Source organism: Taudactylus pleione, unplaced genomic scaffold (assembly GCF_031769625.1).
Source record: "Taudactylus pleione unplaced genomic scaffold, aTauple2 ptg001041l, whole genome shotgun sequence".
In the NCBI taxonomy this organism is placed as follows: domain Eukaryota; kingdom Metazoa; phylum Chordata; class Amphibia; order Anura; family Myobatrachidae; genus Taudactylus; species Taudactylus pleione.
In genome coordinates this window covers 894679-911386 of record NW_028285442.1, presented here as the reverse complement: position 1 = coordinate 911386, position 16708 = coordinate 894679, and the positions used below count along the sequence as shown (strand labels likewise).

General features: G+C 42.6%; 1 long non-coding RNA gene across 3 annotated transcripts in view; it reads right to left on the bottom strand.

Moving 5' to 3' along the window:
• Positions 1-7317: 7317 nt before the first annotated feature.
• The window catches only part of LOC148454008 (uncharacterized), a 70153-nt gene continuing 60762 nt past the window's right edge, over positions 7318-16708 (bottom strand). For all 3 annotated transcript variants that reach the window (XR_015874850.1, XR_015874852.1, XR_015874851.1), the window contains exon 7: positions 7318-7494. This is a non-coding gene — a long non-coding RNA (uncharacterized LOC148454008). The remainder of the gene's footprint in view (positions 7495-16708) is intronic.

Below are 16708 nucleotides of genomic sequence, written 5' to 3'. Positions count from 1 at the left end.
ATTGCCCCACCTCCCACTCAATCAGAGTAGTTGCCAGAACATGTGTGAAAGTAGTGATGGTGCCATCAGTGGTTTACATGGATGACAGGAAACCATTTATTGTTTCCTGTCATCAGTGTTGAACCACTCTCTGGTATGTCCATTCCATTTTGGAGAAGGGAGAGTCCATTGGGGTTATTCAATTTGCCACAGGATACACCCTGAAGATAATTTTAATCACCATTCCCCGTGCAGCGAGATAATTAGCCATTTCCCCATGTGGTAAACACACACTAACCAAGAGGTTCCCAAACATGGTCCTCAAGGCATCCCAACAGTTCAGGTTTTAGAGATATCCTTGGTAGAGTCTAGATGATTAAATCAAATTGACTGAGGTACTAATTAAGATATCTGTGGTCAAGCATGGATATATTTAAAACCTGGACTGTTAGGCTGCATTGAGGACAGAGTTTGGAAACCTCTGCGCTAACCCATTGATTCTACATAAAATGCAGAATCAATGGGTTTCCCCACGCATTCAAATGCAGAATCTGCATTTTAATGCAGATTTTTCCTCGCAGCTACTGCCTCTGGTCATTAGCACACGGGGTACCCACAGCTAATTGAATCAGGAAGCACTAATTTAATTCCCCCCCGTCTCGAATTACAAAATCTAAATGATGGTAAAAATGCTAAGTAGAAATGTAAGAAAAATTAAAAAGTGTAAAGTCTACTCTCCTTATCAAACAGCACATCTTCTGGTGGTCTAGTGGTGTTAAACTGCAGTGCATCTGGTCCAGAACCTAAGAAGCAGCAGTGCCAGTAGGCCAAGTACTGTTGCAGTGCTTAAACGCTGTACACGCTATGTGATATATTGGTTGTCAACTGTACGAATTATATGTTACATATATATATATATATGTAACATCAAAAATGTATTTGGATTAGTGTTTTACCCTGCCCTACTTGCTCTTTACTTAATTTGTAAATCGTATTATCCTATATTTATCCAGTAAATGTATTATTAATTTTAGTGACCAAAAAACTGGCCTGCTGTCTTGGCTTTCCAGACTGAAATTCCCAGAATGTTATCAGATTAATGTTTAACTGTTAAAAATAATGATGAATAACTCAACTCACCCATATGGCAAAAAATGCAGTATTCAAAATACAGGTGTCTAGATTTGTTAGGGTCATACCTAGAACCCTATTGATAGGTGGGTGTTGTAGCTGGCATTAGGGCTTGCTAACATATTTCCTATATCATACTTTCAAACTTTGGAGATTCTGATCATGGGGCATTATATTGTCATAGTGCTAATTACCAAACCAACAATCAATATATCTATTTATATATTGGATAGCACACCACACACACACATACATACCTAGCACACATACTGTACATGGCACACCACACACACATTGTACACACATACCTGGCACTGCACCTACATATACATAGCACACATACAGTACCTGGCACACCACCCACACACAATCACATACCTGGGGCTGAGAGATCGGCAGCCGCAGCACCACATACTGTGAGGAGGGAGAGGGAGCAGCTGTGGCTGAGTATGTGCAACTCCCCAGCTCCCTCTGACCTTCTGAATGCAGAGAGCCCTGCCGATCCGAGCTCTCTGTAGAGGTAGCTGTGATCGCGGCAGCCATTTGTGTTGAGATGGAGACACCACTGTCTCCATCTAAAAAAAATAACTAATTGGACTCATCAGGGGTGGGGGGTTTCTAGCTGCGGGTGGCATTTGTCAGGGGCACCGGCTGATGGGGGTCCCCCCACCGGCCGGCGCCCCTGACAAATGCCATCCTAGCCAATAGGAAGATACGCCCCTGCAAGTACATCAGCTCATGTGTAGAGCCAATATGTCTGAACGATGTTCTTCACGGACATATCGCAACAGCCCTGGAGCATGATAGATGCAGATATATCAGTACATCTGCCTGTGTGTACAGACGACCTGCCGAACGACCCGTACACTGGCCGCAGGAACCGCCGTCACGACCAGTTTTAATCAGTGACTGGCCATGGCTGGTAAACCACTCACCATTGGCCTCTGATCATCAATGGTTACTAAATCGTTGAGGGCCAACCCTAACAAGTAATTCTAGGTTCCTGTGAACAAGATTTTGTGGTGGCAGCAATTACCCTCCTACAATTCAGGATATCAGTTCAATGTGCTGTTCAAACTATCAGTCAGTAAGTATCTGATTTGGACTGAATGGCATCATTAAGTCAGTGATGACAGTTTCTGTGGAAAGAGGTGGCATAATAAGCCCAACTAATCACAGGTGCAAGACCTTTTCTTATGCATGCAGTGAATCCTTAAACATAATGTAAAAAAATGTGTTTTTTCTTTTCAAAGTGTTTTTTTCAGACTAGCAGCAAAATCATGGATTATTTATACAAAAAGGCAACCGTGGGGTTGGGAGTACATATAGTCACACTCAAATCAATATATATGAAAAAGGTGAGTATTTATTATACAATATTTCAACAAATGGCAATTAATATCCAATCTTAGTAAAATATATATACGTATATCTATATGAACATTGGCAATGCAAATTCAATAAAAAGTTAAAACAATAGCACTATTGGATCCATCCCTGAATTGCTTAAAATGGAACGATATCCATATATATTAATAATGGCAGTCTCCAACAGAGTCAATAAGGTGCTGAGTGAATGTGTACCTTTAATGCCTGACAATATGAGCACTACATTCATCTTGAAAAAGACACCAGAAGGACGTTGAAACGCGTAGGTGCCTCACCTGATCTGTTTATCCCTGCAACAATTACCCATTTGAACTCTAGAATTTACTTTTGGGACTACGTGATCCTCCTGCCACGCTTCCTGCTGCACGGACTCTAGAGCGGCTATTACATTCTGCTCCCCTCCCTAGGGTTGAGCTTTTCTGCCTGCCACCCGTGGACACAGCTTGGTTTACCACCTTGTCAGTCGGAGTCTTCACCTACACCCAGCGGAAATTTCACAGCTTTCCACACGCACCCCCACTTTCTCTGAGTGGCTACATTTTATCACCATCAAGCCGGGGAATTCACTTCAGAGCACCTACGCAGCTTCACAATTCCACGCAGCTGCTTCTCCATTCCCCCTGACACGCTCACATTCCGGACTGTGTTTACCATCATCAGGGAGGAGAGAACTTTCTCCGCATATCCAAGTCCGTTTGTTTTCCAGGACTCCATGAAAGTCTGCAGGTAAAATCTACTTGGAAACCTTGCCCCGCAGTAAAGGTACACATTCACTCAGCACCTTATTGACTCTGTTGGAGACTGCCATTAATATATATGGATATCGCTCCATTTTAAGCAATTCAGTGATGGATCTAATAGTGCTATTATTTTAACTTTTTATTGAATTGCCTTGACAATGTTCATATAGATAGTAAAAGAAATATAAGATTGGATATTAATTGCCATTTGTTGAAATATTGTATAATAAATACTCCCCTATTTATATATATATATATATTTTTTTTTTTTTATTTGAATGTGACTATATGTACTCCCAACCCCACTGTTGCCTTTCTATATACTTACTCTGATCATTTGTGAGGGTGACCTCATTCAACCGTTTGGGATTGGAAGTTGTTGAAAAACTCTACAGCACCTGGGCTATGTTTCAGATTATATCATGAATTATTGCAGGTTGCTGCTAGGTGTGAAAGGGCCAACGGTTGGATCCCTTGGTCAAGTGACCTGGCAATTCAACCCGGGTAGCTTGCAGGGTTTATTACGGGAACAACCTGTGTAAACAGGTAACCCGAGACATCTGACCCAGGTTCTGTTTACAGCATGGGAACTTCTTGTTTTCCCGGAACTTGGAGATGATGGCAGGCCAGTTCCACTACACCCGTGAATAACCAGGTCTGCCCTGGTTTGTAGCCTTATTCCAAATACTGGGTCAGACCTGGGACATTAATGTAAAAGGGGTAGAAGTGTAATTACATTTAAAGTATTATAAGAGTTAATTTATAACAGAAGGAAACCAGTAGGGTTACAGTCAACCTGAAATCTCTACTACTGTAAAACTATTTTGAAGAAACTGCACTTTGGCCTCTCTCCAAATTAAAACACCTGTATTTCTCCATAAAAACTGCTTATATTTGATGGCAGAGTTCCATGCCGGCTGAGACCCCATACAGACAGCCGGCCCGACCCGGCACTAATGCCAGGTCGAGGTCACCATCGGTATCATGTGATGAGCCAACACTTGGAGATGATCTCAAAGCACTGGCTCTTCCTATGCAAAGAACCCTTCTCATGACCAGGATTGAAATGCCAGGCCGCTCGACCCGGCCCATGCACACTGCACAGTAGCCCAAGTTGCTGCACGTTCACATGCAAAAACACGGGTTATTGGAGCTAGTGTAAAAGGGGTATTACTAAACACCCTATGCCTCCTGGACACTTCCCCCAACAGGACCTCTGTGACCTGCTCATGAGTATGTCTACCTACCCTAATGCCCTAACCGAAAACTATCCCCTAATACCTAAACAACCCTAACCCCCTAATAACCTTAACTGTTGACTAACCAAACCACAATCCAATTTAACCAAACCTCTAATCCAATCCACAAACACCATAACTCTAATACTCCAACACGAATGCAGAAACAACCCGAATAATCTAACCCAAAAAGGGGCAAACTAGATTGGCAGATCAGAAGCATTTGGCCATCAAATTCTATGTTTCTAGTTCCCATCCAGTACAAATATGCTGATCTCTGAGTGTGCAGTGATCACTCGCAGCACGGGGGACTGATGATCAATCCCCTCTGTCCTGCTTCGCTGTCATGAACATTGTATAATAAGACAAGTAACCACGAGTTATAGTAAATGCCCAAGAAGGACCTGTCATGTTCCTCTCACACTGAGGAGTCTGAGCAAGGCAAACTTAACAAGATTCAAATGTCAAGATGATACCAGCTAAATTATAAGGTGCAAATTAGGCTCTGAAAGCTTGAGGTGCAGAAATTTGTACAGATGGTCCAACATGTTGGATTTCTCGGATTTACCAATACCAACCAAAACAGGATTGGATCAGCAAATCGGGGATTTTTAACATGAAGAATTTCAGATTCCCTGACGGATGGCGATCTGCATTTCTGATCAGCGAATCAGCAATTCCAGTCCAATTTGGGAAATGGTCGGTTGAATGTGGGAGCCTTAAGATGTAGGGCTAAATTTACTCTGCAAGTCACTGCATTTTAGTGGTCACGGCTGCTGGATTTTGAGAGGAAATAATATCAAATACAACACATCTAGTTTCAGATTATTTATTGTCCCTTTAAATCCAGCGGTTGAAACTGGGAGTATTCAATCAACAGGAAGATTAGTTATTTTGACATCGGATTGCCTTAGAATGGAAGGCACTCAAACACTATGTTAGAGAGCATATGTCAAACATTTTGCAAACCTTTTCAGAGAGCAGACCCTTGGGGGCTATGTCTCTAAAGTATAGACATGAAGAGCATGGAAGATGAAAGCCATATCTATTCCTCTTATCATATGAGCAGGCAGTTTAGTTTTTCTTAGTGGTCATCAAAAACAGGACAAAATTCTATTGGGGTTCGTCCGTGCACTCCACATATGTTACAGAACTGCAGGTGAATGGCGATTATTTTGGATTGCCAACATATTTGGAGTTTGTAATGACCACTAAGTTTAATCAATGCTTGAGACCCTGCACTAGCTACATATACAAGGCTGTAATCAGAATTTGGGGGGGGATATGGTTCAAGCCTCCTATTGAGTGAAGTTGCCCTTAGCAACCAATAATCTACATATTTTGTACTTGATAAAGGTTATCCAGGCACATTGGTTGCTATGGGCAACTGCCACTTTTAAGGAGGATTGATACATCTTCACTTTTGTGGTCTCAGATGAGCTTTATTCACAAATAGTGTGATACATATACATATTAGAGCATGAGCTCCTTTTTAAAACCGATCCCCCGTCAGTGGCTTTTCAATAAACTTTACTGCCAACTATTGCTAGTTGACAATACAGTCTCCCTAGAAATTTGCTGGTTGTAGATTCCAGAAAACTTGCATTTTCTTTCAGGCATCCTCAGAAGTAACAGTGAAAATGGCCAGAGTAACAGGAAAGTCAAATTCTGCAAGTTCTACAGATTACTTCGTATAACACAACCAAAAAAAAAAAATAATTAAAAACGTGAGAAAACATATGAACACAAGTTTGACAAATACATATTTACAAAGATAAATGATAAAGCACTGGGTCCATTCACTTAGCCTGCCAGTAAGTGACAACATGCAGCAATTGCTGGAGCGCCAAACTCTCCCATATTGCTGCATACAAAACACCGCCACAAGTCTGGGATGAGATCACGCGGCATTGAGTTGCTAGTGTTTCTGTACCGCTGCAACCCTCACAACTAATTGGCGCCATTGTCTGCAAAGATCAGCTTTTTTGCCCTTTTGAACAATGTGTGGAAATAGTACAGCTAGTCAGCCAGCATATAGATTATATTGGGTATATACATTAGAAAAGCTATTACTGAATAATGCTGACAAGTCTCATCAGGGCCGTAGCTAGGGTAGTGCGGCCGGTGCCATCGCACAGGGCACCACAGGTCAGGAGGCGCTGTTTGGACCTGTTAAATTTCTGTTTATCATCATTCTCACTTATAACTTCCTTATTTCATCCCCAGCATCTCTTGGCCTCTCCTCTCCGGCCCTTCCCCTTTTTTGGGTGCATCATGTCCCTTTGAAAAATGAGGGGGGCGCCAATGCTCTTTCTGGCACAGGGCACCAAAAAGTCTAGCTACGGCTCCGAGTCTCAGATCATTAATATCAGCCAAGCATCCTTGGCCTACTGAAGTAAAGGTATTGTGGCTTTTGCTCCCCAGTTATTCATATAAAATTTACTGCTGAGCAATACTTAACAGTAACACATTGGTTAAAAATAAGTCAGATACATGCTTCTAATGTAAGTGCACCAGCAAACACTTCAAAGAAAAACTGAAAAAAAAATACATCTATAGAAGTACATGTAATAGACTGTTTGTATTTAGACAAATATTATTGCTCTGTGAAAACTAATTGTTCTGTTACTTCTTTATCCAAGTTAACCTCATAAGAACCTTGTGACAATAAAATGCTCTACACAAACTTATTCTACCATCTCATGTTGGCAGGTGTAAATTATGGAGAGGACTGACAGCACTACCTATTTCAGTTTGTGGATGATTACAGTTGTCTAAGGTAATATTTTAGAAGGACATAACCATGCCATTTAGAAGATAAAATTTACCACAAGTGGCTCTTTATTTTGTACAAAAATTATAGAAAAACATTGGTTGCACACATCAGTTCTAATCACAAATCAAGCCATTTCTTGGAGAGCTGATTGAAACTGCTGCAGGTCACTGTGAAAGGCGCGCTGCTCCTCCAGGAACAGATTCCTGTGCTCCTCTGCCTCCTTCCATTTCTCTCTGACAGACTGACAAAAGAATTGCATCATTTCAGTCACAGATTTTTAAATAGTTTAGAAAAAAAAAAAAAAACACACATACATGGAGGTGCTACCTGTGGAGACAATTGATATATGCGCACAAAAAAAAAAAAGTACAGGTGCTCAACTCCAAATTAATTGATTGTATATAAATAAATTTTAGGTAGGTCCCTAACATACTAAGATTCAAATCCAGAGTGCAGGACACCCCCAAACTGACCCAGCTAAGCCACCTCAGGGCACCGCCATAGTAAGAAAAGTGCAGTGTAAGAGAGATAGTTAAGAGCAGCCAAGGCTGCATATAAAGAATGAAAATAAAAAGTGAAGTACATATATAATACAGTGAAGGGTTAAAATGTGTTATAAAAGAAAAGTGTTATAAAGCAGTGCCCTGAAACAGATCAGCCAAAGCAATCCAGGGGGACCCACACCCCAAAAATGAACCACACAGTCTATGGCGGTGCCCTGGGGCAGCTTAGCTGGGCCAGTTTGGGGGTGGGGGGGGGTGTCCTGCGCTCTGGCTTTGAATCCTAGTATGTTAGGGACCTACCAGACAGAGGTTACTCAGATGCGATAGGTAGGCCCATGACCTTGGCCAAGATTATGCCAAAAACCTCTATTTAATGGAAAAATGTATTTATATACAATCAGTTAATTTGGAGTTGAGCACCTGTGCTTTTTTTTTGTGCAATTTTGCTAATCTGCAAGCAGAGGCTCAGTGTCATGATAACTGCTTGGGAACAGCGATCATACATATCCTTATACAGATGTGGTCTTCTGAGCTGCCAGCAACATTTGTTAAAAAGCTTGTTGTGTAGAAATAGTAGGTCTTGCATGTAGATAAAACGATAAACCTAAAAAGGCATATGGTTTTATTACCAGGAGTTTGTAAGATCTATGGTTATAAAATAGAACACTTAAGAGTTTAAGGACTTAAGATGAAGGTTTACAAAAAGCACAGGGGCGTTTGCAAATTGGATGTAATTAACACTCAAGCCATGTGTAAAACCTACGTAGGCAAGATGCTTGCAGGTTGATACCAGTATTACATGATTCCAGGTTATACCAAGCAAACATCATATACACCAATGTCTAGGTTTTTAAACACTAGTTTTACTGAATAATAGTGCATAAATTATTTGCATAAAAACCATCAAAAACTCTAATACAGCACAACCAATCATCTACGCAAACTGGCATAGCACCCCATTTCCTCAAAAGGTTGTGAATAGTTTATTAGAATAACCCAGCTTCATTGGACTAATTAGAGGTTTGTGAGGGTCTCTGACCAGAGATGAATTGCATAAAACCTTCCTTGAGGAGCTACTTGTCAATGGAAGTAGGGATACAGGGTAAATAGACATGATGTAATGGCTCTTCCATTAAAACCAGCTTTGAGACCTGCTCTCCTGGTGCACCTTCTTATAGGCAAACTCTTCTTGTGTTATAAAGATGCCATCCAAAGGGAAGTCAAGTTTAACAGAGTTAAATGGAGTTAGCCCCTGGTCCACAACAATAGCTAAGTAGTAGACTACCTCTCTTGTAGAATATGGTCCATCTGTTTTTTGGGGAAGGACTTGGCCAATATACCTCTAAAATATGGACGGATCCAATTGTATTGCCTTATGTCTGGGCAGCCGATACTACGTTCTGCACTTCTTGGTGAATGCCGACGATCTATGCACAGGATGGCCCGATGGGAATTACACAACAAAATACTTTAGCCTATGGGACAGTAACCTTTTGCAGAGATGCATTTCTCATGCCTTATGGGCACTACACAATGATATTTGTACCTTGCCACAACAAAATACGTGAGTCAAGAGTCACATGCTTTTAGAGAAAGCTTTTGCACGATTCTTACAATACCTGGTACACTATGTGAGAAATGCTTACTAATACAGTACCCTTTATATACATATGCTTTTATATCTATATGCTTTTGTAGGCAGGTTACCTTTCTTACTCAGCTATACAGCTTTGCTCCAAGAACAACCTTATTTGGAACAAGTTCTAACACTCACATGTATTGCAGGGATAAGCCAATGTTTGGATGGGGTTTCTAACCTGGGTAATATACGCATACAGATGTGTCCACATACATCTATCCTCCGTACGCTACAAGTCGCGGTACACAACGCGGGAGCTCCAAGTGACTCTGTAGCGCTGAGAGTCTTTTTACCTTCAAATGAGTCTTATTCACACAATGTGAATAGATAGCATTTTAATCAGCAGAGGTTGCTTGTGCTATGAAGCATGCCTATGTTCTGTGTGCAACTGCGGGTGTATCTGCATGTGAAACGCTACGTCACTGTTTCAGCGCTGACACTAATGTAGCATTTTGCACACAGATACACCTGCAGTCACTCACAGACTATAGGCATGCTGCATATCATTTTAATTAGCAGAAGCTGCCTGTGCTACTTATTCACTGTGTGATTAAGATGCATTTAAAAAAGGTAAAAGTTGCATGAAAAGACACTCTGAGCTAGAGTCATGCCCATGGCATGGCACAACTAGAAGGGCTGTTTAACGCGTATGGAGGCTAAAAGGATGACGACACCTGTACAGTGGCGTGAAAAAGTTTGTCCTCTTCTTGATTTCTTCTATTTTTGCATATTTGTCACACTTTTGTTTCAGATCCTCTAACAACTTGAGCAAACACAAAGTACAATTATTAAAATTTTCATTTATTGGAATTGCCCCCCTCGTGACCAAACTGAATTCAATTAGACTTGACACCATTAGGCTTAATTAATGCAAGCCCTGTTAAATCTAAACATCACTTAAATAGAACCTTTCCAGCAATGTAAAGTTGGCTAAAAAGGTCACAACAAGCAGCACAGTGCTCCATGATCAAAACAGGATTTGGTACTTACCGATAAATCCCTTTCTCAGATTCCACAGGGGACACTGGATTCTAAGTACAGCGGGTATAGATGTGGGTTAACCGGGAGCTGGCACTTTAAGAATTTAGAAAGGTAGCTAGCTCCTCCCCCTTTAAAAAGAAGCAGCCTTGACACCCTGAATTTTTAATGGAGGCGAACCCAGTCATTCACACCGAGACATAAGACTTCAAAAATGATAGTGTTTTGAAGAGACTTCCTTTCGAGCCTGAAGCATAGTAGGAATCACAAGCGAAGGAATTACTTATAGTCTTAAGACAACTTTGTTTAATGGCGGGGATGTTAAAGGGCTATTTTAAGTCCTGATAGATAAGCTGACCCAGTAGAATATCCTCTTGCAGAGGAAGAGGCCACGGGTCGTCTATCAGTAGAAGACGTAGGTTGGAATTCCACACCCGTCTGGGCCCATAGAAACAATTTAGTTACTGAAGGAGCTTTGAGAAGATCTTCCAAATAAGGGACGATAGTAATACCCTGAGTCCGTAGCAGAGCCCTCATTACGACCCTGACCTTCGTAACAACTCTAGGTGCTGAGGAAAGACCGAAAGGCAAGGCCTGAAAAATTGAAAATGAGAGTCTCGCACCTCAAACTGAAGAAAGGCCTGATAAGGAGGCCAAATGGAAAAGGCATCCCTTATCTGTAAAGACACGAGAAACTCATCCTTCGAGACCTTGCAATAACAGATTGAAGGGACTCCAGATCTGTGGGCCTTCAGGTTCAAGATGGATTGAGATTCTTCAGGTTCAAATAGGTCTCACCGTCCCGTCCGGCTTGGGAACTACAAACAAGCTGGAGTAAAAACCTTACCCCTGCTGGTGGATTGGAACATATACCACCACTCGAAAGAACAGAAGCCTGCTTATAGCTTCCTGCATCACAACCCGTTTGTCTGCTGATCTTGGTAAACCAGTTGTGAAAAATCAAGGAGGTGGTTGGAGTTGGAAATCTGGATTCAACCCCTTAACAACATTGTCCCAGGTCCAGGCATCCTGACAAGATTGGATCCAAACTTCTTTGAATTCCTGAAGGCAAGCTCCCACCCTGGGATCCACCAGGTGAGAGTGGCATGCAGCTGAAGACTTATCCTGTTTAGATGAGGATGCAGTGGCTCTACCTCTGCAACCACAGGAGTAGGTGCTTCTCTGGAATGACCTCTGACACTCCCTGGAACACGCAAGGACCGAAAGGATGGTCCTGCAAAAAGTTTCCTAGAATGGGGAGCCGTAGACGGGAGATAAGTGGACTTACTGTCTGTGACCTGAGATATCCACTTATCTAGTTCAGATCCGAACTAGAACTCCTGTGAAATGGAAGTGCCTCCACAGCTCTTTGTTGACTCCGCATCAGCCTGCCATTGTCGTAGCCAAAGAGCTCTAGGGGCCAAGATAGAGAAAGCAGAGGATTTGGAAGAAAGATTACATATGTCCTTTGAAGCTTCCCCTAGGAAGCTGCTGACTGCAATCTGAGAGGATCTGATTCCTTTAGCGGAACAGAGACCCCAGACCTAAGGCCCTCAGAAAGTTGTGTAGCCCAAGCTTCAACAGCCTTGTTGACCCAGCAGCTTATTAGTGTGGGATGAAGGGACACTGTAAATAGACTTTAATGTATTTTCTAACTTCCTGTTGGAAGATTCCTATAAGGAACTGCTCCTGGAACCGGGAGCACAGTCTTCTTAGACAGACGGGACATCGAAGGTGGAGTCTCACATAATTCCCTACTATCTAAAAGGAAAGGGATATAGGTTAAAAGTTTGAGACACTTTGAATGTCTTATCTGGGTGTTTCCACGCAGAGGTAAGGATTTCATCCAATACCAACACTTCAGACTCTGGAAAGGTGACAGCCTGTCTTTGTCTTTTATTAAAGACAGACGGTGTAGTAGAATCCTTAATATGTAACACCTGGTGGATTGCAGCAATCAACGCCTTTACACCCTGAGATAAAGGTTCCGTCTCCTCAGATTTGAACTTCACCTTTTTATTCAGGCATCTCGCCCTCTTCCGACTCATCCCACCTAAGGGGACTCTGAATCAGTCTTTTAGCGAGAACGAGGCCATGGAAGGGGCCTGGGCTGACATAACATTTGTGAGCCCTTTTACAGATCTGGCTAAAGAACGTGCTCAATCTGTTCAGAGATGGCTGATGTCTGAGATCTGGCAACCTCTCTGCGAGAAGCTTCCAGCTCTACAGACAGATGAGACATAACCTATTTGGGCTGATCACTGTACTTCAGTTATCTTAGCATTGCTCAACAGATACTGTCTTTTAAGTACCGTGCGCTATACCGATTACACCACTGGAGCACATTGTTGGTGAAGCAGCAATCTGAGGCTCTGAAGCACATTTTTCACACAGCATGGAAGTAGATGACTGATTCACAAAAGAACCCTAGGCGCTCCAGAAACTGGAACTGAGTAAATTTCTAGAAGCAGCTCACCACTGAGGGGGATTGGCTTGTCCCCAATTTGAATCCTCTATCTAAGAAGCAGGGGTGTGGGAGCGCTGACTAGAAAGGCAAAGGAGAACAAATGAGATAGTTATTTGCATAAGTGTATAAAAATAGGGAATGGCTCCCCTTATTTTAATATAGGTATAATTGGATCATAACCTTCCTATAGTCAATATAAAAAATACACAGAAATAAATGACAGCATGAACATGAGTGATGATGCAGAAACAATAGGCATATATAGGAATACTCCTAGGTATTGAAAGATAGATTCCGTATAGCAATGTCCATAGATAAAATAAGAAAATTCTATAAATAGGTTAAGTTCAAATCTCTTACGGTTGTAGATATTCTTGTCACATTTATAATTCCATTTACACTGTGATAAGTATCCCACAGAGGAACATGGATACACACATACTGACCCTGTACCTAATTTGTCACATTTAGACTTCCATTTCCACTGTGATAAGCGGTATGGCGCCAGTTTACAGCGCTGAGCAGGCTGCTTTGTTAACTCCCCGCTTGTAAATATTCCTGGCAGCCCTGCTACTCAGGGTGCCAGGATGCACTAACCTTATGGCTGGAAGGCTGGTGGTGGACCGCAACATATGCCGAACGCAGCGCGTCTAGGTACTCCCCAGAGACAGTGGTCTCTGCAGCCAAAGACCCCAGCGCAAATAGCAAGCAGCTGCAGTGGGGTCTCAGCAGCTCCATCGTAGCAGACAGGGAGTGCCTGTCTGTGTCCTCATATTGCTGATCGAGGATCTTTTGTCATATTACAGACAAAATGATATTGGAGTGAACCAGTTCTCTGGGCACAAAATTAAGACTGACCAGTAGGGGTGTATAGAGGGGGAGGAGCTAGTAACCTTTCTAAATTCTTAAAGTGCTAGCTCCCGGTTAACCCACATCTATACCCACTGTACTTCGACTCCAGTGTCCTCTAGTGGATGAAGGAGAAAAGAAATTCCAGAAGAGAGAGAAAAGTTATTGAAATATATCAGTCTGGAAAAGCTTGCTAAGCCATTTCTAAGGCTCTGGGACTCCAGCGAACTCAAATGAGACCAAATGCTGGCCAACATCGCCGGTAGTCAGCGCTGTCAACTGCAAGCCCATTAGGGACTACTCAGGTGCACCACAGTGACAGCAGCAGTGAATCATCGCGCCCCCAAGTCTACGGTGCCAAACAGTTCCCACTGGCTAACTATCTGTCACAGGAGACTGGGGGGGGGGGGTGGGCAGATCGTAAGCTAGCCAATGGGAGCCGTTTGGCACAGAAGTCTGGTGGGCGGGATGAACCATTGCTGCTGTTTCTGTGGTGATGTTCCCCGCTGACTGCGCAGTCTCCTGGCGATGTTAGGCAGCGTATGGGGGTGAGTGTTGTCGGCTCTCCACTTATGTTTTGGACTGCGCTGCAGCCCTTTCTTTGGAACCTTTGGCTAAACTAAAATCTCTGCTTACTTGTAATGTTAGGAGTGTAAATAAAAAATAGTTTGCTGTTTTACTACACTGAATCTCATCTCCAACTTCTCATGCCCTGCACAAGCTGTCTTCCAACTACAACAGCTCACTACCTCTGCCCTTGATGTTACCATTAGCCTCCGTTGGTCTGCACCCTAACCCTGACAATCTAAGCCTACAGGCTACCGCCAGAAATGCTCACATCCTGTTGAGTAAAGGGGGGAAAAAAAAAAAAAAAGTTACATATTCACGCAGATTCTCTACTTCTAATTTACAGTCATTACTCACACTAATTAAGTCCTACCTTGAGAATTGGGAGAAGATTAGATACTTATCACTTCTTTGCCACCTTCAATTCCTCCACCATCCTCCCTGTGGGCCCTGGACTTTACCACCTACTTTACATCCATTATTGGCACCATCCTCAACCCCCTCCTGTCCCTCCAGATTTTAACAAGGGGCTGCAAGGCTGCACCCAGTAAAATCTGCCATCTCAGTGAGCAAGTTGCAGTCTGTGACAGTGGTTTCCTGTTGGAAGAATTACCTGCCAATCATACACAGGACAGGCAGTCTCAGGGGAAGGAGTTTTAGCCCCCTGACACTGCCAGGCCACGTTGAGATTAGAAATATGCGCCTCCAGTGGAAAGTCGCTCCTCTGCCCATCGGGCAGGTCTACCTGCCCTCTATGGAATGCAGCTGCAGTCCCAAGAAGCCGATGGTGGCGCTACATATGCGCATAACATCGCTTATGCACATGAGCCTGTCCCTGCCAGATCCATTGTGCAAAGGTCATGACCACACTGCCCAGCAAGGGACTGCTGCATCTCCTCCTCCCCAGGTCAGAGCAGTGGCAGCTCCTCTCATCTAAGAGGGTAGGAGCCACTCCTTATGCCCCACCATTAGGGATGAACGGAGTCATCCCCTTCATTGTCTTACCCCTCCATTTGTCCCCTGGATCCCACTCCCTCTCTCATGAAGCCTGCTCCCAACTTGCCTTTCTTCAACTTGTCCCTTCTTCCCTCAAACAGTTCCTCCACCGTTCCCTAAGAAACCTTCACTTTACCGTGATGCACTCTCAAACTACAGCCCTCTCTGATGTTATAGTGCATACACATGGTCAGATTTTTTGTCAGATCTGGACGATAACTATTTTAAAAATAGTTCATATCTGAAAGAAAATCTGACATGTGAGCCTGCAACGATGCGCGTTCCCGATTGTCATAACGATATCTGACAGTCTGCGTTTGCAGTCAGATTTGGACGATTCCATTAATTTTAATAGTGTCTAAAATCGTTCAAATAGTTGGTAAAATTACAGGGTGTGCAGTCCAGAAATCTTTACCCTATACTCCATTTAATGTGCTTTATTGCACACCTGAGGGAAAGGAGACGCCCTCAGTCTGGATTAGCACCCCTACCTTATTGGTTTAAAAGCATGGAGTCTAATAGATATGCACACTGGTATTAGGCACAATTCTAGGTAAGTCCTACAAGTTTTATATACTGTAGTGCAACTTTGGTTCATTTTTGGGGCGTGGGTCCCCCTGGATTGCCTTGGTTGATCTGTTTCAGGGCACCGCATTATAACACATTTTTCTTTTATAACACAATTTAACCCTTCACTGTTTGTTTATTATACATGTGCCTCTTTATATGCAGCTGTGGCTGCTCTTAACTATCTCTTTTACACTGCACTTGAACCCTAGTATGTTTGGGACCTACCCTAAAGAGGTACCTGGATGTGGTGGGTAGGCCCATAACCTTGGCCAAGATTATGCTACAAACCTCTACTGATTGCAAAATTCTATTGCATTTATATATTAATAATTTGGAGTTGTGCACCTGAGATTTGTCTGTGTTTGCAGTCAGATTTGGACAATTACACTCATTTTAATAGTCTCTAGAATCGTTCAAGTCGTTGGTAAAATCATTCATCTGACATATCTGACCGTGCGTATGCACCATTAGTTATACTTCTTGCTCCTGGGCTTGAAAGGTACTTATTCAGCATAACGCATGTTAATGTCCTGAAGTAGCCAGGATTTAACCCTAGGGCAAGGTTTCCCAACTTCAGTTATCAAGGACCCAATAGTGCATCATTTTTCAGGTCTCCTAGTTGGTCCACAGGTGTAGTCATTACTGGCCTTACATTTTAAAAGTTCTACAGGTGGAGGCAATTATTTTAATTTTGATACTAAGAAGATCTGTAAAAACATGCACTGTTAAGCTGGCCACACACTAGACCAACTTACATCCAACCATTCAAATAGTTGATAGGACGGAATGAAAATATGGTAAGGTATGAAAGCAAATGACAATCAGCAATTTGCTCCCACATGCCAGAAAATGGACAAAAACTGTTTGTTAAATGTTTCATCTAAAC